Source organism: Danio rerio, chromosome 6, assembly GCF_052040795.2.
Source record: "Danio rerio strain M-AB ecotype USA chromosome 6, GRCz13ab, whole genome shotgun sequence".
Lineage (NCBI taxonomy): Eukaryota > Metazoa > Chordata > Actinopteri > Cypriniformes > Danionidae > Danio > Danio rerio.
Window position 1 is genome coordinate 47,005,375 of NC_141026.1, and position 22,483 is coordinate 47,027,857.

General features: G+C 35.4%; 1 protein-coding gene across 18 annotated transcripts in view; it reads left to right on the forward strand.

Annotated features, from left to right (window-relative positions):
- chl1b (cell adhesion molecule L1-like b) overlaps positions 1 to 22,483 on the forward strand; it is a 189,876-nt gene that overhangs the window by 50,046 nt on the left and 117,347 nt on the right. The gene's annotated exons all lie outside the window — the stretch shown is intronic.

The window sequence follows — 22,483 nt, forward strand, 5'->3', positions numbered from 1 at the left end:
ACAGCAGGGAAAATAAGAATACAAATAATAATAACACATAATTTTTCTGAAAACATATTTCTAAGGATGCCATTGACATTTTTTATGGAAAAATAACCCATATATGCAAAAAAAACAATAAAAAATCGAATTAGTTTACAAATGAAGTTATTCCGTAATTAAATGAAATGACACATGGAAAAGGTATTGAACACATGAAGAAAATTAGTGTAGAAAGGCTAACATTTTTCAGTAGTTATTCAGCAATGCTCTGCTCTTCGTCGTTATAAATTAATATTTGTTTCTTCAGTCCAACATCAACATTATCAGGATGATCAAGATGAAACCTGGGTGGATATTTCAGCAAGACAATGATCCAAAACACAGCCGAGGAAACTCTCAAATGCTATTAGAGAAAGTAAATCAAGCTGTGGAATGGCAAAGCCAATCACCTGATTTGAATTCAAAAGGAAATACAAAGTAAAAATTATATTTAATAGACGAGACCCACAAACCACAAAACTTCATATAAAAGCCTTTTATATGAAGTATTAAACACGTATCAGTAGTTTCTCTTTGTGTCATTCTATTGCAATTAAACAAAACTATTGTTTCAGATTTTTAAGTTTGGTTTTATTTTTGTGTGTTGTCTGGGTTTTTATCAAAATCTGGTTCAATTCTATGTCAACAGCTCCTTCACATAATATAGATGTTATTCTCAGGAAAAAAAAAAACAATACTTATTTTCCCCTTTTCCCGTTTTATTTTTGAGTTGAATATATCAAATGTGTATACATGCCATTACACCCAACTATGTCAGTTAAGTTTCAAAAATCGTCCATGAACCATTTTAATTAACGATCTATTACAAAATAATGTCTAAAACAAAACTTTTTTTTGGCATATATGAGTGTTCTATGCAGTCTAAGGGTGTTCATGGTTCTTCAAGGTACCTTCAATGCCATTAAAGAACCTTTTCATTTTAAGAGTGCAATTCTGTCCAATTATTTGGACTTGGTCCCAAATGCTAGTTTCTTTATTAAAAGCATAGTTCACCCCCAATTTTATTTTGTCATTAATTTATCACCCTCATGTGCCAAACTCCTAAGTCTTTCATTCATCTTTATAACACAAATGACAATATTTTAGATGAATATTGAGTGCTTTAAGTCCAGAAAAGTTGCAAAACAAATATGTTTCCTCTAATTTAATTAACATTTTTCTTATTTAACACGATACATTTTTTTACATTTAATGAAAGTAACCACACTTTCTTCTCTTCAGCATCAGTTCTGGTTGTGCATTCACGAGAGTACTGTGACCTGTAATGTGTGAACTATCCCTTTATTAGATGTCAAACCATGATATCATGCGGTGAGGAACACACTTGGTCAAAGAGCCGTAAAATGTTGTAGATTTCCCAGTAGCTCTTTCAACAGGGTTAGCTCCGCGTGTACACAGGGGTATCTCAGCACCACAACAAACTCCCACCCCTGCACTGCCAAACACAAAGCCAAACTATTCACTTTCCAGACACAGTTTTTGATATGAGTTTGACAAAGACGCCTCTGTAAAAGCCCTCTTTTCTCTGGGCTCTTTAATGCTGTGGCTCTCCTTTCAAGCATCCCAAAAGATAACTTTCAATGTTCTTGAGTGAAGACGTGAGAGACACTCTGCAGGCCGTGAAAAACTCCAAAGCCTCTTACATATGTTGAGCTTAGAGATTACTTCACATTATTTGAAATCATGAGGGCGGAGGAGACTGAATAGAATTGCTGAAAAAGCTACACAAAAATGCAATCTCTTTTTTATCATAGTGTGAAGATAAGGTGTTGAATTTTACACTCAAGCTGTTTTAGAGTCATGTAATGAACCAGCTTTTTTTTGGAGTAGGAAGAACCCAGCATGTGGACCATAAAACTGCACGAGATCTTACCCTCTGAAATGACTTAAGTGGACAATTACAAAGTTATATGTCCATGTCCCAGACTGCTTGTAAGGAAACCTGCACTTTTGGCCCAGGGGGTTCACAAATGCCAGATGTGCACTGCAGGTGCTGCTATATTTTCAGCTAGACTTCTCTAGAATGTATCTGCAGTGGAAAACATAGATGGATCGGTTACACAAAGCATATGGGAATGTCTGAAATTTTGGGAATTCTATGAAATATTGGCTGTTATGGCTGTTTAAATGTAAATGGGTCAATCATGAGAGAAATAGATGGGGCAGTTTCTAAAGGTTTAAGGGACTTAGTTCTACTGCTCTGGTACTTTAAATTAGCAAACACAGTTTAGTTTGCCTTTTTCATTAGCCAGTGTTAGTTTTAGGCAAAAACGTTTTTCTAGATGCTAATTTTGAGATATATTGACAGAAAAATCTCAGCAACTAAATATATATGTTCAGTCTTCCTTTGTTCTTTCATTCATACATCCATCCTTCCGTCCGTCATCCATTATTTTATACTTTATTTTATTTTCATTCATTCATTTTCATGTCCGCTTAGTAGTTGTATATCGCCACAGCGGAATGAATCGCCAACTTATCCAGCACGTTTTTACGCAGCGGATGCCCCTCCAGCCGCAACCCATCTCTGGGAAACATCCACACACACTCATTCACACACACACTCATACACTTTGGAAAATTTAGCCTACTCAATTCACCTGTATACTGCATGTCTGCATGTGGGGGAAACCGGAGCACCCGGAGGAAACCCATGCGAACGCAGGGAGAACATGCAAACTCCACACAGAAACGCCAACTGAGCTGAGGCTTGAACCAGCGACCCAGTGACCTTTTTACTGTGAGGCGACAGCACTACCTACTGCGCCACTACGTCACCCCTTTATTTTATTTAATTTTATTTTAGTTATTATTTATTTATTTATTTATTTATTAATTTATTTATTTTTTCAAAATAAAAAAAAATATTTTATTGTATCATTTTATTTTTTTACATTTATTTATTTATTTATGTATTTATTATTATATATTTTTTTAAAATAAGAATGTTTTTACCTGTATTTCCCCTAAGATATTTTAAACACAATCCTAAAGGGTCTGACACAAACATATGCCATTTCTGGTTGATTTCTCTTAAGGAAAAGTGATGGTCATGGGCGTAAATTTAATTTAACAGTTCTTCATAAGCATTCTTTAAAGGGGACACAAATATTAGTGAAATTTTACTTATAATGATATGTTCCTACAGTGAAAAACTTTGCTTCTATCGTTATGTATGCTTAGGGAAGGGGTGGGTGGGTCCATTAGTCAGTCAGAGACAGCAAAGGAGAGCTGGTGAGAGATTTTTTTTTTTACTGATTGATATTTCTGTTTGTTTGACATGCTTCACATATACAGTAAAAACAAGGAATTAAAAAAAGGTTTAAATTTTTATCTAGAAGTATGACCCTTAAGAACAGAATACAATTTAATATACAAAAAAAAAAAATACAGTGGGGACATTTCGGTTAGCACAGTAGTCATTTGGTAAATGCACAGCTAAACAATATGCTGATTGTGGCCGTTAATGTTAAGTAAAAATTTTGCAAAGTCATCACAAATAAAACAATGGATGGGAATTGGCTTTGGCATGTTAGTTGCAGTGCACTATTCAACAAGTCATTACTAGATAAGTAATATTTTAATCTCTAAAATAGCAGATTCATGGAAAATTCCATCGGTAATCAGCATTTTTGCTGCAATTAATTTATAAATGAGTCTGCATCAACTACATTAAAGAGCATCACATTATTTAAAGTGAATAAAACACCCTTCTTACTGGTGTTTAACATTAATTGAGCTGCAGCCGCACACCTGACTCGTATGTGTAGATTAGGTGAGATGAACTGGGAAAGCAGGTAGTCAGCCAAACTACTGTAAGAAAGGGGAGGGGAACTCAACTGTTTCTATTTGTTTTTGTTCTACTTACACAACTATTTTATGTATTTTTTTTTACATACATATATTTTTCATTATAGCGAGTGCAATTTAAAAAACAATTGCCGGAGGGGGTGGGGCAGGAATGGACACATCCCCCCGTGCCATCCCAGGATTTATGCCCGTGGTGACGGTTGGCACTTTAAAATTGCTGTCTACAGCATGTGAATATGATATAAGAAAGCATATAAGGTAGCACTTTACAACACAAAGATATTATTATTGTACCCTTGACTAGTACATCATTAATATAACCTCTTTCGACAAAAGTTTCCATTAAAAGTCTCTAATTGAGTTTTTGCAATGCATTCTGATGCTTGCAAAGTGATTGATAGATTTAATGAATCTTAGGATATCAGGTACATTAGCATAGTAATGCAGTTTTGTAATACATCTTAGAAACCTCCGCCGGTGGCTTATTTCAGTGTGTATTTTTTAATTGGCTCTAGGGAGGGCAAAAAATTGCACCTTGCTGTGAAAGACAAGACTACACCTTTCCCACAACTGATTGCACCTGAGGCTAAGAAATACTAGAATTTTCATTTTATATTTGCTCTGGGCACTTTCAGAGGATTACTAATTATTTTGCTTATAATTGAATTTAATTGTTTATTTTCTTTAACCTGTTTATAACCTAGAATATGTACAGTATCCTAACAAGTCCTACCGTCTTAATATAAATTGCCTTCAGAACTACTGGAAACAAACTTAATACAAAAATCCAGTTTCATCACACCCAAAACATGTTCTTTTGGCAGATTTAATATTATTAAATGTCCAATAACTCAGTTTGAGATTACTTGAACTTTGTGGCACGGCAAGTTATTCTCTCTGTAAAAAAAAATTAACCTTAAATTCACAGTAAATTACTGGCAAATAATTGCATTACTTTCACAGTAAAATACTGTATGTAAATTCACAAGAAATTACTTTGTGCTAGTTTACAATAATTTACTGTGATTTTTGTTACATTAAATTACTGTGAAATTGCAGCCATACATTGCAACTTCAAAGTAGGTAAGTCCATTACTGTGATTTCACAGTATTATCTTGTAGAATTAACTATATTTTACTGCATAGCAAGCTTTCCTCAGCTAGTCATTCTGACATTTGCTCTGACTCTGAAATCATTTTGGGTGTTTCACAGTGTTTGGTTTTATGAATCAATTACTTTTGCTCCAGTTTATTGTGTTTTTGGCTAAGCACAAAGTTATGTTAATTAAAAAACTATTACATATTTGCATGTTGATTTTATAAAATTAAATAAAGGTGCAGTGCACTCAAAAATGAAAATTTACTAAGACATTCATGTCGTTTTAAAACAGGATGAGTTATTTTTTAAAGATGTAACACTAGCATGAACGTTAATTTGTATCCATGTCTATGTTGAATGAAATAAAAAGAGTTTGAATTCCTATAACTAAGATATAGCCTTTTTACAGTACAGTACAGTGCTAATTTGATTAATTTCTCAATACAATTCCGAATACAGCACATTACCGTGAATAGTTGCAGTTAAATCCTGTAAAGTGACACTACTGTAATTTGCAGTGACGTTGTGAAAAGTAGCTGCTAAAAGTAGAAGTTTATGTAGGCTTTTGAATTTCATTATGGGACCTTGATCTTTCTTCCAACAACTTTCAACCTTAAAAAGATGACTTTTATCAACATTTTTATAGGTAATAAAGTGCTATATTGTCTTGGTTCATATTGTAAAGTACAGTAAAAAAAACTTGTAATAAACTGCCTGCTATTGTACATATTTATTTAACTATTTTATTTTTTTATACATTATATTAATTCAAAATATTGAATATACAGGGTGGGCCATTTATATAGATACACATTGATAAACTTATTGGGAATTTCACAAGAAAAACAATGTGCTTGGTTTTAACGTAACTTTATTGTTTCATGAATTATTTACAAGTCCCCTCACATATACTAGTGTGCCACAAACAGTATGTTAATATCACCAACCATTCTCATTTTATTAAGGTGTATTCATATAAATGGCCCACCCTGTACATATATTATTACTTTGTTATACTGTTATACTGAGTTTAATTTTCAACAACAAAAGTCGACGGAGCAGAGATCAACATCCCATAATGCAATTTACAACTGTAAATAAACACTTGTAAAATAAATACTTACAAAATTTGGAAACGTTAAATGTTTATTAAATGATTATTAACAGATATTTTGGGAACACCTTAGTTAAGGTCACAATTCACGGTATTAGCAAACCATTTAATACCACTATTAGCTTAATAAACTCCTAATTAGCTGTTTATTAATAGTTAATAAGGTAGAAGTTGGGTTTAGGTTTTGGGTAGCAATAGGGATGCAGAATAAGATCATACTTTATAACCTCTAATGAACAGTTAATATCTTAATAATAGGTAGTTAATGAGCCAGTAGTTAATAGCATGAATTGTGACCTAAATTAAAGTGTTACCGATATTTTTTTAGAAGTGTGTACATTGTGGTCATCAAAAGTGCTCTGTGGCACTTAAACAATTCTCAGCTGGTAGTAAGGGAACCAAAGTGTGCCTAGAAAATATTTCCATGCAATTACACCACCAGCACCAACCCAATTCATTGACATCAGACAGAACAGATAAATGCTTTCATCTAGTTTACGTCAAATATGACCCTACTATTCAAATGAAGTAATTGAGACTCATACAATATGTTCAGGCCATCATTTTGTTTACTTTACCACAATTTAGTTTTGCTGTTGTTCATCTGCTTCGAGGTTTGATGCTCTGCAAAGATGCTCTTCTGCACACATCGGTTGTGTGTGGATATTTAAGTTGCTTTCTATCAACTCAAAGCAGTCTTGTCATTCTCCTCTGACCTCTGACATCAACTGGGCATTTGTGTAACAGATCTGCCACTCACAGGATATCTGCTTTTTTCAGATTATTCTCAACAAACCGTAGAGATGCTTTTGTGTAAAAATACCCATAGGTCAGCAGTTTCTGAAATTCTCAGACTATCCCACCAACAAAGTCAATCAAATCACCTCTCTTTCCCATTCTGATGCTCACTTTGTGTTTAAATGGATAGTTCACCCAAAATGAAAATATGCTCATTATTTACTCCCCCTCAAGTGGTTCCTAACCTTTATGAAATTCTTTCCTCGGTTAAACACAAAAGAAGATATTTTGTAGAAACCTGAAAACCTGTAACCATTAACTTCCATAGTAGGTAAAACTAATTCTAGTTTTCAAAAATTCTAAAGAGCAGACACTCGAGGAAAAAATAAATAAATAAAAAATAGAGTTTACCTTTGCAAGAGTTTCAGGATCATTTCCTGGCTTGCAGATGCCCTTTAGATTTGTTGTTTTTTTTTTATCAGCGATTTCTTCCCATGCGGTTTACATATGGTCTTTTTTCTCTTAATATCAAACGTGAAATTGACAAAATTGTCTTCTCTTCTTTTTCTTTCTGCTGTTGCCATTTCATTATAGTTTAATCAGACAGACACCCTTATGGAAGATGATGTAATCACATCTCGCGGCTATGGGTGGATCAGTTACTTTTCAAATGTGCATGTGCGTTTTACGCACCACACACCAAGATTAATTCATTCATTCATTATTTTTTTCAGCTTAGTGCCTTTATTAATCAGAGGTTGCCCCAGCGTAATGAACCGCCAACTTTATTCAGCATGATTTATGCAGCGGATGCCCTTCCAACTGCGACCCATCACTGGGAAACACCCATACACTCACATTCACACACATACAAATGGACAATTTAGCTTACCCGATTCACCTGTACTGCATGTCTTTGGACTGTGGGGGAAACGGGAGCACATGCAACACCCAGAGAGAACATTGATACTCACTGCGCCACTATGCTGCCCCACTGAGACTAATTCTGATTCTGATATTTTCCAAAAAACATCTCTCATTCACATTTTCATCTAATTTTTTAGATGAAAGTCAACGAAAATGTCAGCATATTTTTTACCATAGCTGTCATAATCACAACTTAATTTTAATTTAGTTTTCATTACATTTTCGTTGGTAGACATCTGTTTGTTGCGACAAATATGAAGACATTTTTTGTCAGCAAAATTAACACTGCTATATTCATTCATTCATTCATTCATTTTCCTTCGGCTTAGTCCCTCATTCATTAGGGGTCGCCACAGCGAAATGAACTGCCAACTCCAGCATATGTTTTACGCATCTGATGCCCTTCCAGCTGCAACCCAGTATTGGGAAACACCTATACACATTCTATTACACACATACACTATGGTCACTATTCAATTCACCTATGTCTTTGGACTGTGGGGGAAACTGGAGCACCTGGAGGAAACCCACGTGAACATGGGGAGAACATGCAAGCTTCACACAGAAATGCCAACTGTTCCAGCTGGGACTCTTTATTAGGTACACCTTACCAGTACTGGGTTGGACCCCCTTTTGCCTTCAGAACTGCCTTAATCCTTTGAGGCATAGATTCAACAAGTTAACAACATGATAGCATCACACAGTTGTTGCAGATTTTTTCGGCTGCACATTCGTGATGCGAATCTGCTGTTTCACCACATCCCAAAGGTCCTCTATTGGATTGAGGTCTGGTGAGTGTGGGGGCCATTTGAGTACAGTGAACTCATTGTCATGTTCAAGAAAGCAGTCTGGTCTGATTCACGCTTAATGACATGGCACGTTATCCTACTGGAAGTAACCATCAGAAGATAGGTACATTGTGGTCAAAAAGGGATGGACATGGTCAGCAACAATCCTCAGGTAGGCTGTGGAGTTAACACGATGCTCAGTTGGAACTAAGTGTGCCAAGAAAAAAATTCCACATAACATTACACCACCACCACCAACAGCTTGAACTGTTGATACATGGTATGATGGATCCATGCTATCATGGTGTTGATGTCAAATTCTGACCCGACGATCTGAATTTGCAGCAGAAATTGAGACTCATCAGACAAGGCAACATTCATTTCAATCTTTTATTGGGCAATTTTGGTGAGCCTGTGTAAATTATAGCCCTAGTTTCCTGTTCTTAGCTGACAGAAATGGCACCCGCTGTGATTTTCTGCTGCTCCAGTCCAATCGCCTCAAGGTTGGATGGTTGTGCATTCAGAGATGCTCTACTCGGTTGTAACAAGTGATTTTTGAGTTACTGTTGCCTTTCTATCAGCTCAAAAAAGTCTGGCCATTGTCTATGCACGGTTTGAACTGCAGCAGATTGTCTTGATCATGTCTACATGCCTAAATGCATTGAGTTGCTGCAATATGATTAGAAATTTGTGTTAACGAGCAGTTAGGTGTACCTAATAAAGTGGCTGGGGAGTGTATACATCTTTATATTGACCTATCTTTAATCTAATAAAAAAAAAAGGTTTTATAAAAAGTCAGACTTTACAGAGAAATTTATTTTACTTACTAAGATGCCCACACTGTTCTCACATAAAAAAGTGAGAGTTCACAGTATTATCAGCTGCATTTCCTAGATGTTTTTCTGCAGCGTTCTCTCTATGAACAGAATGAGCAAAATGCTATGAGGAAGTTTGCCTTCTTCTCCACAATGTTCATCTGTTCTCTGGCTGTAAAGGTGATTGTGTATTCGAGAGTCATACACGACTGTGACCCGCATGTCAATGCAACACCTTGCTTTCCTTCTGAGTACGAAGACCTCCACCTCATCAGGAGAAACTTGCTCATGCGAAGCTGATCCCCGATACATTATCCACCGCAGGATTACAGCAGTATTACAACATGCCCTTCCATTCCCCTACCGCAACCCCTCGGCCTCCAAAGACAGACCACTGCTTACCCTCTCCTTAAAAGGCATTAGTTAGATCCTTTGCTTCATCACAGGCTTGCTAACCGCTGGGTTTTATCTTATTAAGGGAAAAAAGAAGAGAGGGATTGATATCAAGGCCTCCTAGAATCATGCATCTCACTTGTGAATCTGATTTAACAGGAACTGTGGTGTCTGTGGGAGTGATATGGATTCCACCTGGAGTGCTTTATGATAGAATTTTTATGTGATGATGGTCAGTGAAGCACTTTGCCTGCAGGATAGTGCCATTAAATTACTATCGACGTGCAGAAACTTGAAAACCACTCCCTCAAGCTTATTTTTTTGCTGCTGTACATGCATAGGAGGTTTAAGCGGGGATAGGTTGCCATGTACACACATTCATTTGGAGGAGACACGGTGGTTGTTTCAATGAATTTGTCTTCGCAGCTTTGTGTTTGTATTGCACTCAGACGGCTTGTGTACACATTGAGAGTACTTCAGCACGGCGGGCCCTCTTCATTGTCGAGGTTGACCCAGGGGGAAATAGTTTATTGATTTCTGGGGTAACATGATTAAAATGGGTTTCAGGAAGACCCCGACTTGTCAACTTGATGAGAGACTTGGGGCAATAAAGAGCCGCAATGGAACCGCCTATCAAATAGGTCACTGCTGAGCCTTTTTTTTTTACATATAGGAGAGCTTTGTAGGAAATTGTTAAAAAAAGTTATAAATAAAACAACAAGTTTTATTTTATCCTTGTTTTTTACATTTTCTTTTTCAAAGTAAATTTAGCCAATATAACTGCGTTCACACTAAAGGTGGCGAGAGCGTCAGAGTTTGCTCTGCCTGTACTGACGACAGGCTTCACAGCTCCACCGGTAAGAGCATAAAAATTTGCTACATTGATCTCATATTTAAAGAGGCCATTGCAGCATATCAGCAAATCACTTACATTCCCGCATAGAAAAGCTCTAGTGTGAAAATGTTGCATGCCTTTTATCAAACTCATTTAACTATGAAAGATCAGGTTGTTGTGTGTGCTGTGGCTTTGCTCCACTTATCCAATATTGTGGTAAACATTCTGAAACATCACTATTGTTTTGTACAGTTGTTATAGTTAGCATGAGATTCCAGCTTTTTAGAAAAAAAAAACATATGTAACATATATAATGCACGTCAGTAACTCGCCAGTAACTTTTTTATTTATGTCCCTTTAAGAAAACATTGTAAATACCTGGAAATCCGGCAACCGCAATATTCAAACCCTATAGGAAAAAACTGTGGTTGGAACCAAAGTGCACAGGACTATGTTCTCTGGAATCCTTTCAAGCGGTGGACTTTTACATTCTGATTGCTTGTCGCCGAACTGCATCATAGCTCATTACCATAAAGCTAATTTGATTTCAACTCTTCTCGACGCTCACACCAGCGAAGATGTGCCGCATCGTTCCTCGTCGCTTATTGTCACCGGCTCCCATTAAAAAATCAATGACTTCCAGTTACTCTGATGCTCTTGCCGCCTTTGCAATGAATGCACAGTAATATTGTAAGTTACCATAATTTAAAAAAAGAAAAGCTCAGAAGATAAAAGTTTAAAAATTTACTCAAAATAAACTCCACATGGAAAAATGGGGAAATGAGTCTGTACAGTTAAATTCTACTAATTAAACTGATTTGAACAATACAAATAATCATACATATTGTCTGATGTATAACTGATATACAGTATGACTCTCCCTTAAGAAAACTAATTTGAATGTAGAATTTACTTTAAAAAAAGTAAAAATAAGGGGTTTTAACAATATACATAGCCTATTTATAAATAAATAAAAATGATCTATATACGAATCAGTAATATTGACTTTTGTAGTTTTAATACATTATTCGTTGGTAACTACTGACAATATATAATATATATATTTTTTTCATGCAAAATTATTATTGAAAGTTTATATTTTGAAAACTTTGAAAGGTTACATTTCATCATTACATAAAACATCATGAAATAAAATACATATTTTATAATTAAATTACCCAGTTATTTGAGGGATACATGATGATGATGCTAATCTAAATGTAAAAACAGGCAGACATGTGTATGCCCAGTTCAGTTCTCAATATAATCTATATAGCAAACATTAAACAATACAAATACATTTAAACATCACTACTTTCTAAAAAATGCTGAGTTGTCATAACCCAGTGTTGGGTCAGAAATAGACCTTACATATATATATATATATATATATATATATATATATATATATATATATATATATATATATGAGCAATATCACACGAGTAGCAGTGCGATATGGCTGTATATCGGCACTGGTGGGAGGCGTGCATACATACAAAGAAACTGCACATTAAACATGACATTTTGAAGAAATAAAATACTACCATAGTATTTAAATTTTTTTTTCTCATAAAATGCACGTCAGTAATAATGTTTATATACATCTTCTAAATAAATAAGTAAGTGTAATTTATATTTTTTGCCACTGATGCCACTTGGAGACCATACAAAGCTACTGTATTCAATTTTACACACTTTTTAAACCTAAATTCACTTCAGCTTGTCTGTTTGACACCCAAAGCAGGATGTCTCGCCCATAAGACGTTTGCTCGATTGACATATGTTTGCTCAAGATCTTTTGGTGGTGGCTAATCAGGAAGAATGATCACATGCTCATTGATGCCAGTGATTGCAGTGAGTGCCATCTGTGAATGAGGCGGCCAAAAAGGAGTCTGAGCTCTCTCGACCTCATTCTCTCCCTCTCTTTCTCTCTCTTAGGTTGAGTTATGCTAACCATATGGCACACTAAGCCTCACCCGAACCTCACCAAGCACTTTAACGCACTTAGCTGTGTTAATTCTGTTTTCAAGACGAACGTGGCTTTGAGCTGATGGCTTTCACAACAGCTGTGTAGAACATGCTATATTTTCATCTGGCCACACTTGTGGATTGTATAACGAATGCATACAGTAAATCGTGTCCTGTACGTTGATGCTTCTAGAAACGTGTGTCTGGAAACAATTTAGCTGCTATTAAAGTGTCAAGGCTAATGGGGAATCGCTTATAAACATGGCCAATCAAGACAATGGGAATTTTATTGGAATGGCATATGGTGTTAGAGTTCACTACACATCAGATAAACGATAATTATGACATGTTTGAAAGAGTTCAAAAGGAGGTGCTTGGCGGCAAACCAAATGAACGTCTGGGGCACTGGAGCAAACCCACCTGATAAATTATGTGAGTAAATTGACCTTACTTAAAATAAACACTTAGGAGAGCGCTTTCGACCACTCCACTGGAGGCCATTGATCAATGTTGTTTGATTTCCGCGACACAATCAATGGTAAGTAGAGCATGTCAACAAGCTTATTCTGGATAACTTTCTTTTCCTTTTTGTTTGCATCACCGGCTGGTTCATTTTGAAGGCTAGCTTAAGAACTAAAGTACAGCTGAAGCACTGAGTAGTCGCTTATAAATTATCAAAATAAATGAAGAGTAAATAAAAGTTTCAAAGTGTAAGGATTAGCAGTCAATTTAAAAAAAATGTGTCAAATAAATTAGATGAAATACCTCCTAAAAATTGCTGAGAGGAGATTTAGAGATATTACCATTGTAATGCAAACAAAGTTGCTATTTAAAGGCAAAATGTTTATTAATTTATTCTTAAAATAAGTGTGTGTGTGTTTGTGTCTGCAGTTTTTGAGAGGAATTTTCTCTAGTTTATTCAAGTTTTTTATTTTTTTTTAAATAACATTGCCCCATATATATAGCAATACCAGTCAATTTTAACCTCAAAAGGACATATTGGGTTCCACGAGGGAAACACACGTAATTAAATATTTTGAAAGTACAAAAAATGCAGAATGCTTAATGTGAGTGTCAGGTTTAGCAATAGAATATACAGTTTGTACAATCATTACATCAATGGAAAGTAAATATAGCTGTACATGTGTGTGTGTTTGCAACTTTTGGGAGGAATTTGATCTAATTAATTGACACACTTTTAATTTGTATTTCTCATGCTTATAGTAAGAAAATGTCCCCACATGTATAGCAAGACCGATACATTTAGATCTTATTTGGACTTGTTTTGACCCCATGAGGAAAACATACATCATTAATTTTGAAAGTAAAAGAGGATGAATGTTGTCTGTGAGTGTGGATTTAGGGTAGAGTTTGAGTTAGGGGGACAGAATATAAAGTTTGTATAGTATTAAATTCATTGCATCAATGGGATGTCTCCATAAAGACAGCTGTACAAGTGTGTATGGGCCCTATCATACACCTATCATACACAAAGTTGAGTTTAGCGTGATTTGTTGCTGTTTTCAGACCAGCGCAACCCTAATTTTTACGTTTTTCGACATGTTGTTTAAATAGCAAATTCATTTGTGCCACTCTGTGGATTCATGGGTGTGCTGGTCTGAAAGGAGGTGTGTTAAGGCGCATCATTGGCACATCATTGCACTGGGTTAAGGAAGTTTAGGTGTAGTTTGTACAATATTAAAATCATTACATCAATAGGAAGTTCCCATAAATATAGCTGTACAAGTGTGTTTGTGTGTGTGTGTCTCTACATTTTACATCTAATTCACTTAACAAATTTTTAAACAGATTTTTTCTTATGCTCATGAAATAACATGTGCAATAGTTGAAAGATAGCCAAACAAATGTGTGTGCGTGTGTGTGATTAAATTTGCTAAAATAAATTAACTAAGTGAGTAACCCTAAAAATACAGTTGAACAAAACGTGCTCAAATTATCACCCCATCATCAGAATGAATAATAATAAATTAAAATTCTTTAGGAATAGTATATTATAGAATAAGTTGTTTTTTTCTGTAGATAATGGAGTGACTCCATTTGGTGGTTCTGGAAAGAGTTCAGTTCTGTAATAATGGCACGCTGGATTAGCGTTCAGTCAGCAGGAGACTTTCCTTATTCGGTCTGGTGAACTGCTTTCGTCCTGCCCCTAACCGAGCACACGTCGGCCAGTGCTCTTTATGCCTCAGCCTATACACTATCACCAGCTCTGAGACTCACACTGAATGCTGGTGCATACATCATCCTGACATGCCGGAGGGCATTGATCAGGGCCCAGGTGAGCTCATTGTGTAGGTTGTCAGCAATGCCTGAAGGTTACAGGGGGGTTACGTCCTGTAGAGGAATGCACCTGTGCTTCTCTGTGCCCTTCACTGGTTTGTGGTTTTTGCAGGTTGTGCGTTTTCTCCTAGTCTGTCTGTATGGTTCTGGTTAAGTGTTAAATTAACTGGGTGCAGGCTAGGTGTGGGCGTATTACTTCACTTTTGCCAGTTTATTTGCTATGGAAATAATATAAGAGAGCACTTAAAAATTCTCAGTTCCCTTGGATTTGCTGGATTTATCAATTAGGTGTGAATTTGAGTAAATAGTATTATTTGGTTTAATTTATAAAGGTCTGATAACATTTCTTCTTAATTTATTTTTTCAAATGTTGTTTTTGAAAGTTGGTAAGAATATTTTTAATTTGTTGTCATCTTCCTGAACATCATGGTTGTTCCAAGTTGATAACTTGTCTTTTTTTATTTTTCATGAAAAGAAAAATGCTCTAAATAGCAAGATGTTTATTTAATTTAATTAAATTAATTTAATTAAATTTTATTTTATTTTATTTTATTTTATCATTCATTTTCATCAATTCATTCATTTATTTTCTTTTTGGCTTAGTCCCTTTATTAAGCAAGGGGCGCCACAGGGGATTGAACTGCCTTAATTTCATTTAATTTCATTTAATTTCATTTTGGCTTAGTCCCTTTTTAATCAGGGGTCACCACAGCGAAATGAACCACTTTTAATTTAATTTAATTTAATTTAATTTAATTTAATTTAATTTAATTTAATTTAATTTAATTTAATTTAATTTAATTTAATTTTAGATTTTGTAATATACAGAAAATAACAGAAAACATATATTGGGTTTGCATTTCAATGATTTTCAAACATCAGCTAAATAAAAAAAAATATATATATAATTTTTATAATTGTTAATCTTTGAATATGGTTTGAAACATTTAATCAGCTGTGTTCATGCATCAGTATTGTTTTTTCATTCTTTAATTATTTTAAAGTCGGCATGAAATCAAAAGTACTTTTTTCTTATTATTTTTATATGTAGTGCGTGTTATAAACGATGGATCTGTGCACTCCATTATTTTGTAGAAAATAATTTGCCCTCAGAATCATTAATCAAATATCATAACCTTCCCTTCGCCCAAAATTCTACTTTGCCTATGTCCGTTTGTCAATCTTCTTTAATTTTGTTTAAAAACCCATCTTCCGACAATCCAATTAGTTTCTAAAGGAGGAAATAATTTCAGGACCATTTCAAGTGGTTGTCACGATAGAGGAAGGAATCTTTACTTCCATTTATTGGTGACTTTAACAATGGAAATGATCCAGTTTGAATCCGATCATTTCATTTCATTTTCCTCCACTTATCCCAACCCAGGCTTATTCTGAAAACGCACTACTATATACATTTCCGGAGAGTTGCACTTGCACCTTCAGGCTTGCACTCTCGGGCTTGCACACTCAGGCACCCAAGTTTCCTATAAAAGTGACGTCATTTACAATCGACACTTGCACCTGTCATGTCACTTGAAATCAACACAAATAAACCAAAAGTAAGTCCTCAAGTTGTACACCATGACAGATCGCAAACAAGAATGCAGATATGGATGCAAGAGACGTGGTCTGGAGAGTGCAGGGCTTGTTTGCATGAAGACTTTTACCACAAAATCCCACAATTTAATAAATAAACAAATATATAGGTGTTGATAAGTTAGCACATCTGCGCAGGAGTGCATCCACATGAAATCGCAGTTTCAGTGCAGTCTCTACATGATCCCAGCCCATAGGTCCTCCACACGTAATGTTAAGATCGACTCGATAAGGGAATGTCTCGACTCGCGTAACAGAAAGAAAGCAGCACATGTGATGTGTAACATTACTGCAGGGCTGTTTTAAGGCAAGCATTCACGGTTGTTATGATCTGTTTACGTAGCAACTGTGGCACCCACCGCTGTATGTTGCCAGAAACTACATTGAAATGCTTAAAAAAAGGGCACTTGAGTAAAGGTGATAGATAAGAAGTTTGTTTCAACGATCTTAATGAAATCCATTACCTCTGATTTTTCCACCTTCGGGACACCCTTATGTTAAATTACCGAAATACTTTTATGCAAGCGGCCACAGGTGACGTCACTTGCAGAGGAAACGCAGTTGCCTGAACGTGCAAGTCCGAGAGTGCAAGTCTGAAGGTGCAAGCACAAATCTGCAGCCAGACTCTATTAAAATTTCTGCCGAAACACGCCGGATCCAGGTCCAGCACCTCTGAAATCTGATCTGGCACCTGATTTTACCAATGCCCCTCCTTAACCGCCCTCCTCTCCCATCCGCTGTTCACTTTTACTTTCTTCCACGAACCCCAAAACATTTTCACTTTCGTCCGCGACAACCTCCGCTTTTCACTTCACTTTCATCCTTCGTCCGTGACACCCCTCTGCCATCCCCCACCACCACACTCACTATTATGCCATCATATTTTCTTTATTTGCCTCTAAATAGTCTCAAACATTAAAACCACAAAACACAGGGTTGTTTTGTTCAACTGCCTTTCATAAGTGAGGTTATTGAGTCACATACAGTTTATTCAGTTACAAAGCAACAAAACCAACAACACGAGTGGGTGTAGAACGCGACAATAGCAGATCAAACAACCTCAACCCGAATCCTCCAAAGTGGAAAAGCGAAAGGTTTCGGACTTTGAGCACTGAATGAAATCGAGGAGCTGAGGAAAGAGAAAAAAGAAAGAATGGATGTGATCCCCTAGGCAGCGCCCAAAACAATGTCAGGTTTGTTTCGGCCTGGTTGCGTGAAGACTGAGCTTGGTGGAACTGGCAGTTTGCCCTCCGATTCACTCTCTTTTTTTTCTCCCTCCCGCTACTCCATTCTAACCCTGTTGCTTTCAGGAAGAAGCATTCCTATGAAGTTCATCAGCAGTCTTTCTGTTTGTGCAGCCATAATGGCAGCTTCATCCTCCGAGCACTTAAAAAGGACATGCTGGGGGGACTGGAAGGGCCCCGTCAGTTCAGCACCGGCACAGTGGCGCTTTGAGTGTTCTCTCTGTCTGGCAATCTGCTCACGCTATCAAACAACCCTCTCGTCCTGCCAAAACCTGCCTCTGTTCCTCCTTCAGCCAGCAAAGGAAGGCATTTAAAGGGTCTTGTTCGCATTACCGCCCAAGTTCAGATGAATGGCCTCTTTGCGGAACAGCTTAGCATCAATAATAGATGTTGTATTTGTTCTTTGCTCTTGTAAAGACAAACATTACTGTAATTGAGCCTGCCTAGTGTTTATAATTCATACACACTTTTGCTTTCTATGATTGAATGATTACTTTAAAAATTGATGACCATCTGGCAGCCACACTAGTAACTACTCAGTAATGCTTACTAATATTATAAAATTATTCAACTAACAACCAGCATTCTAAAGCCCAATCCCAATTTCACCCCTTAGCCTTCCCCTTACCTTTACCCCTGATTTTGCGCGTTCCCGTAAAGGGGTAAGGGTGTCCCAATTCTCCTTAGCTTGAAGGCATAGGGCTCAGGGCAAGGGGTAAATACCGCTTCGAACTAAGATTTTTCAGGAGCACACTCGAAACCATAAGGGTAAGAATACACCAGCCACAGCTGCTCCCGGAAGTAAGGAGATCCACAAATTAGTATTTTTTGTCATTACTACGAATTTTCACAACAAACAAGCACAAGTTTTAATATATTTATAACCACACTCATGTTTTACCGTCATGCTTTGGCGAAACGCAACAATAAAAACCACTAAATTTCGTGATATATAATCCCTAATAATAACTTCTGTACAACAGTCCCGCAACATCCTGACACTCGATGTCACTCAAAAACCCTGTCAGAAAAGGATGGGAATGAGCTTTTTACAGTGTCTGCTATAATGTTAATGTTGTTTTGGTGTGTTTACATAGATGAATTCGGCCACGGTGTGAATGCACAGTATATTTGCAATCTTATTACCCCATTAGATTATTATGATAACATAATATATGCCTTCAATGATTTCCTGAAGATAAACACCAAAAAAAATAATAAATAACAATAAAAATGACACAACTGGAATAACTACAGCAGTCATGATCGTCTCATATGACGCAAGAGATCGCGATGACATATGATGACGCGTGCAGGTGCTGTAGTGCTGTCCCAATTCCTAGGGGTAAAGTCCTTCCCCTTAACAATCGGTTATAAGGGCCAAGGGGAAGGGGTAGGGGTACAAAAATACACTGTAAAAAAAAAAAGTTGAGTAAACTTAAAATAATTAGGCAACCTATCACACATAGCTTTTTGAGTTAACTCAACAAACAGGGTTTGAAGACCAGTGAACTCAAAATATTTTGTTGAATACTTTAGTTCTCTGAACAAAAAGTATCATGTTCACCCAACAAGATATTTTTGTTTGCTGAACAAAAAATATCATGTTCAACCAACAGGATATTTTTGTTTGCTGAACAAAAAATATCATGTTCATTCAACAAGACATTTTTGTTTGCTGAACAAAAAATATCATGTTAACCCAACAAGACATTTTTGTTTGCTGAACAAAAAATGTCATGTTCACCCAACAAGATATTTTTGTTTGCTGAACAAATATTATCATGTTTACTCAACAAGATCTTTTGTTTGCTGAACAAAAATTTTCACGTTTATTCAACAAGATCTTTTGTTTACTGAACAAAAATGATTATGTTTACCCAACAAGATTTTTTTAGTTTACTGAACAAAATAAAACAAACTGATTCATTATGCATTTACTATTAATTTTTAGGATTCAAATTAAATACACAAGAATAGTCAATTCACTTTTTTTTATTTTTAACTGTGTTCAAATCACAATCCAAAACATTTGCATACAAAATCAGCATTTGACATTAGCCGTGTTCAGCATTGGGCTAGTTTGTACACAACTAGTACTGAATCTTTCCAGATTTGAAAAGATTGTACACTGCCTCAACATAAAATAACTGGCAACCTTACTAAAACCAAGCTATTAGTGTGTCTAAACACTCAAACCAGGTGAATATGCAATCATCTAATCAGAGTAAACCCTAAAAGCCACTCCATTCATACAGTCTTTAAAGTGTACTGCACTTTTGTCAACAAAGTACATAAAGTCCAAAAACAGACCTCAAAACATTGAAACAGTGGCACATTAGGAAGTGGTCACGGGTCAGTTGCCGTTACTGTGTGGAGTTTGAATGTTCTCCCTGCGTTCACGTGGGTTTCCTTTGGGTTCTCCGGTTTCCCCCACAGTCCAAAGACGTGTGGCACAGGTGAATTGGGTAGGCTAAAATTGTCCGTAGTGTATGTGTGAATAAGTGTGTATGGATGTTTTCCAGAGATGGGTTGCAGCCGGAAGGGCATACGCTGCGTAAAACAAGTTCATTGCGCTGTGGCGACCCCAGATTAATAAAGGGACTAAGCCGAAAAGAAAATGAATGAATGAATGAACTGAACTCTCGCAGATCATGTGCCACCAACCTCCATAAAACATGCTGAATCACTTAAAAAGTATATTTGAGTTCTTTTGGGTGTTCCATATTCAGTCTATACAAGAGGCTGAACAAGTAAGCGAAGGCTGCAGGCAGATGTGTGATATCCTGAAGTACTATGGCCTCCTCCAAGATTTTAGCGAGGTTCATCACATATTGCAGGGATGCAGAAGTGCCATTATCATCTTCCACCACAGTGAAGATTCCAATCCTTTAATCTCTGGTGCTGTGGTCTTCAGGGTCCGTGTCCTTATAGGAGATTAAGTAATGGGAAAATTAATTGATGTGTAATATTAATTACTACTTATTAATGTTATTACTATTATGCAAAGAAAATAAAAACATGTAATACTTTCGTACATACAAACAGTAACACTTTGAATAGTCTATAATATATAATAATTGAACAATATATTGACAACTTTTTAATATTTAGCAATTTTTTTAACTTTTATTTTACATAAAATTGCAAAGATTTACTTTTATTTGATACAGTTTCAATTGTGAAAGTTGTTTATTGTCCTGTTTAGAATATAACTGAGCCTTTAATTGTCATTCATAAGGGATTTATAAAGCATAAATAGTCCTCACTTTAGATTAGGTCACAACTGGATGAAGTTAAGCTCATAAAGCATATACTAACATACAAAGTAACTATTATTACATACCTTAATATTAGGATATTTAAATGTTAATTTGAATAGTTTATTAATCGTGTACTTAAGCATTCTGAATGATCTTAAAAACACCAACTATTCTTAAATAACTGGTTTGTAAATAATGCAATACTTAAATTAGTAATACAAATAAATCATTAAAGTTAAAAAAAATACAATCATTGAGCACTTCATGTAGAGTTATGCTTAACAGAAAATAAATTAACTATTCGCTAATACTAAATAAATTATTTATAGCGTGCAGCTATTAAAAGTGTTACCAAGCAGACTAATAAATGTAGAATAGGGTATGAAAATGGGTAACTTACCAGACATATCTTGAGAAAGCAAGCAGAATTTTTACGAAGAAAAATTGGCAATCCCTCAAGAGCTGCTCTTTCTCGATCGGTGACAATATCAGTGACCTAAAGGAAAGTCATTTACAAAGGGTGTTTTACAATCTTATTGTTTTGTAAGTAAAAATGTACTTAGTACATTTAAATGAGCATAGTATTTTATTCATGCTGTTGAAAAAACACATGGCTTTATTTTTAAAAAAGAATTTTGTGGTTTCCATACAATGGAATTTGATAATGGTTGTGTTGGCAAATTTAGAAAAATGTTTAGTTTCATGTGACAATTACTTTGAGTTAAAAACTACAGCTATTATTTTCTATTTTCCTCTTTGAATGTATTCATTTGAAATGGTCACTCAAAACAAGTGAAACATCTGTTATTTATCTTACTTACATCTCACAATCAAAACACAACTTGACACAATTAAAATTAATGCAAAAGGGCTGGACAATTAAATTGTTGCAATTACGTTTTATTAGACTGTATTACCTGAGCATGAAATACTTGACAGGACAAAATATGTTGCACATGTTAAAAACATCAGACGGGTGTATAAGAAAAAAAAAATCTTAATGAGTACCTGCCCATCCATCTTGTTTAAAGTTGTATCCATCTCTGGACCCATTGAATCCCTTCTTTTCTGTAGAGTTTCAGGAGAGGTGCTGTATATTTATCAAGTCACTCGATTAACTGTCTCAGGAGATCTACATTACAGATCTGAGAAAACTCTGTGCAGATCTACAATATACAAAAAAAACATACATATTAATTTTTACACATAATATATATATATATATATATATATATATATATATATATATATATATATATATATATATATATATATATATATATATATATATATGTATATATATATATGTAAATGTAAATATTTAAATGTTCAAATGCTGAATACAGATGTATTTTGAATTACCTATAATAATAATGTTGTTTGTTATTTTTAGCATTATCATTACTACCTTGAATGAAACCAAAGCAATTGCAATATAGTGACTTACCTCTTCCTTAAAGTCCAGGTTATCTCTCTCTAATTTCTTCCTGGCTAAATCTCAACAACTTCTTTTGGGCAAAGAGAAAAGGTTTCTTCCCAGACAGCACACA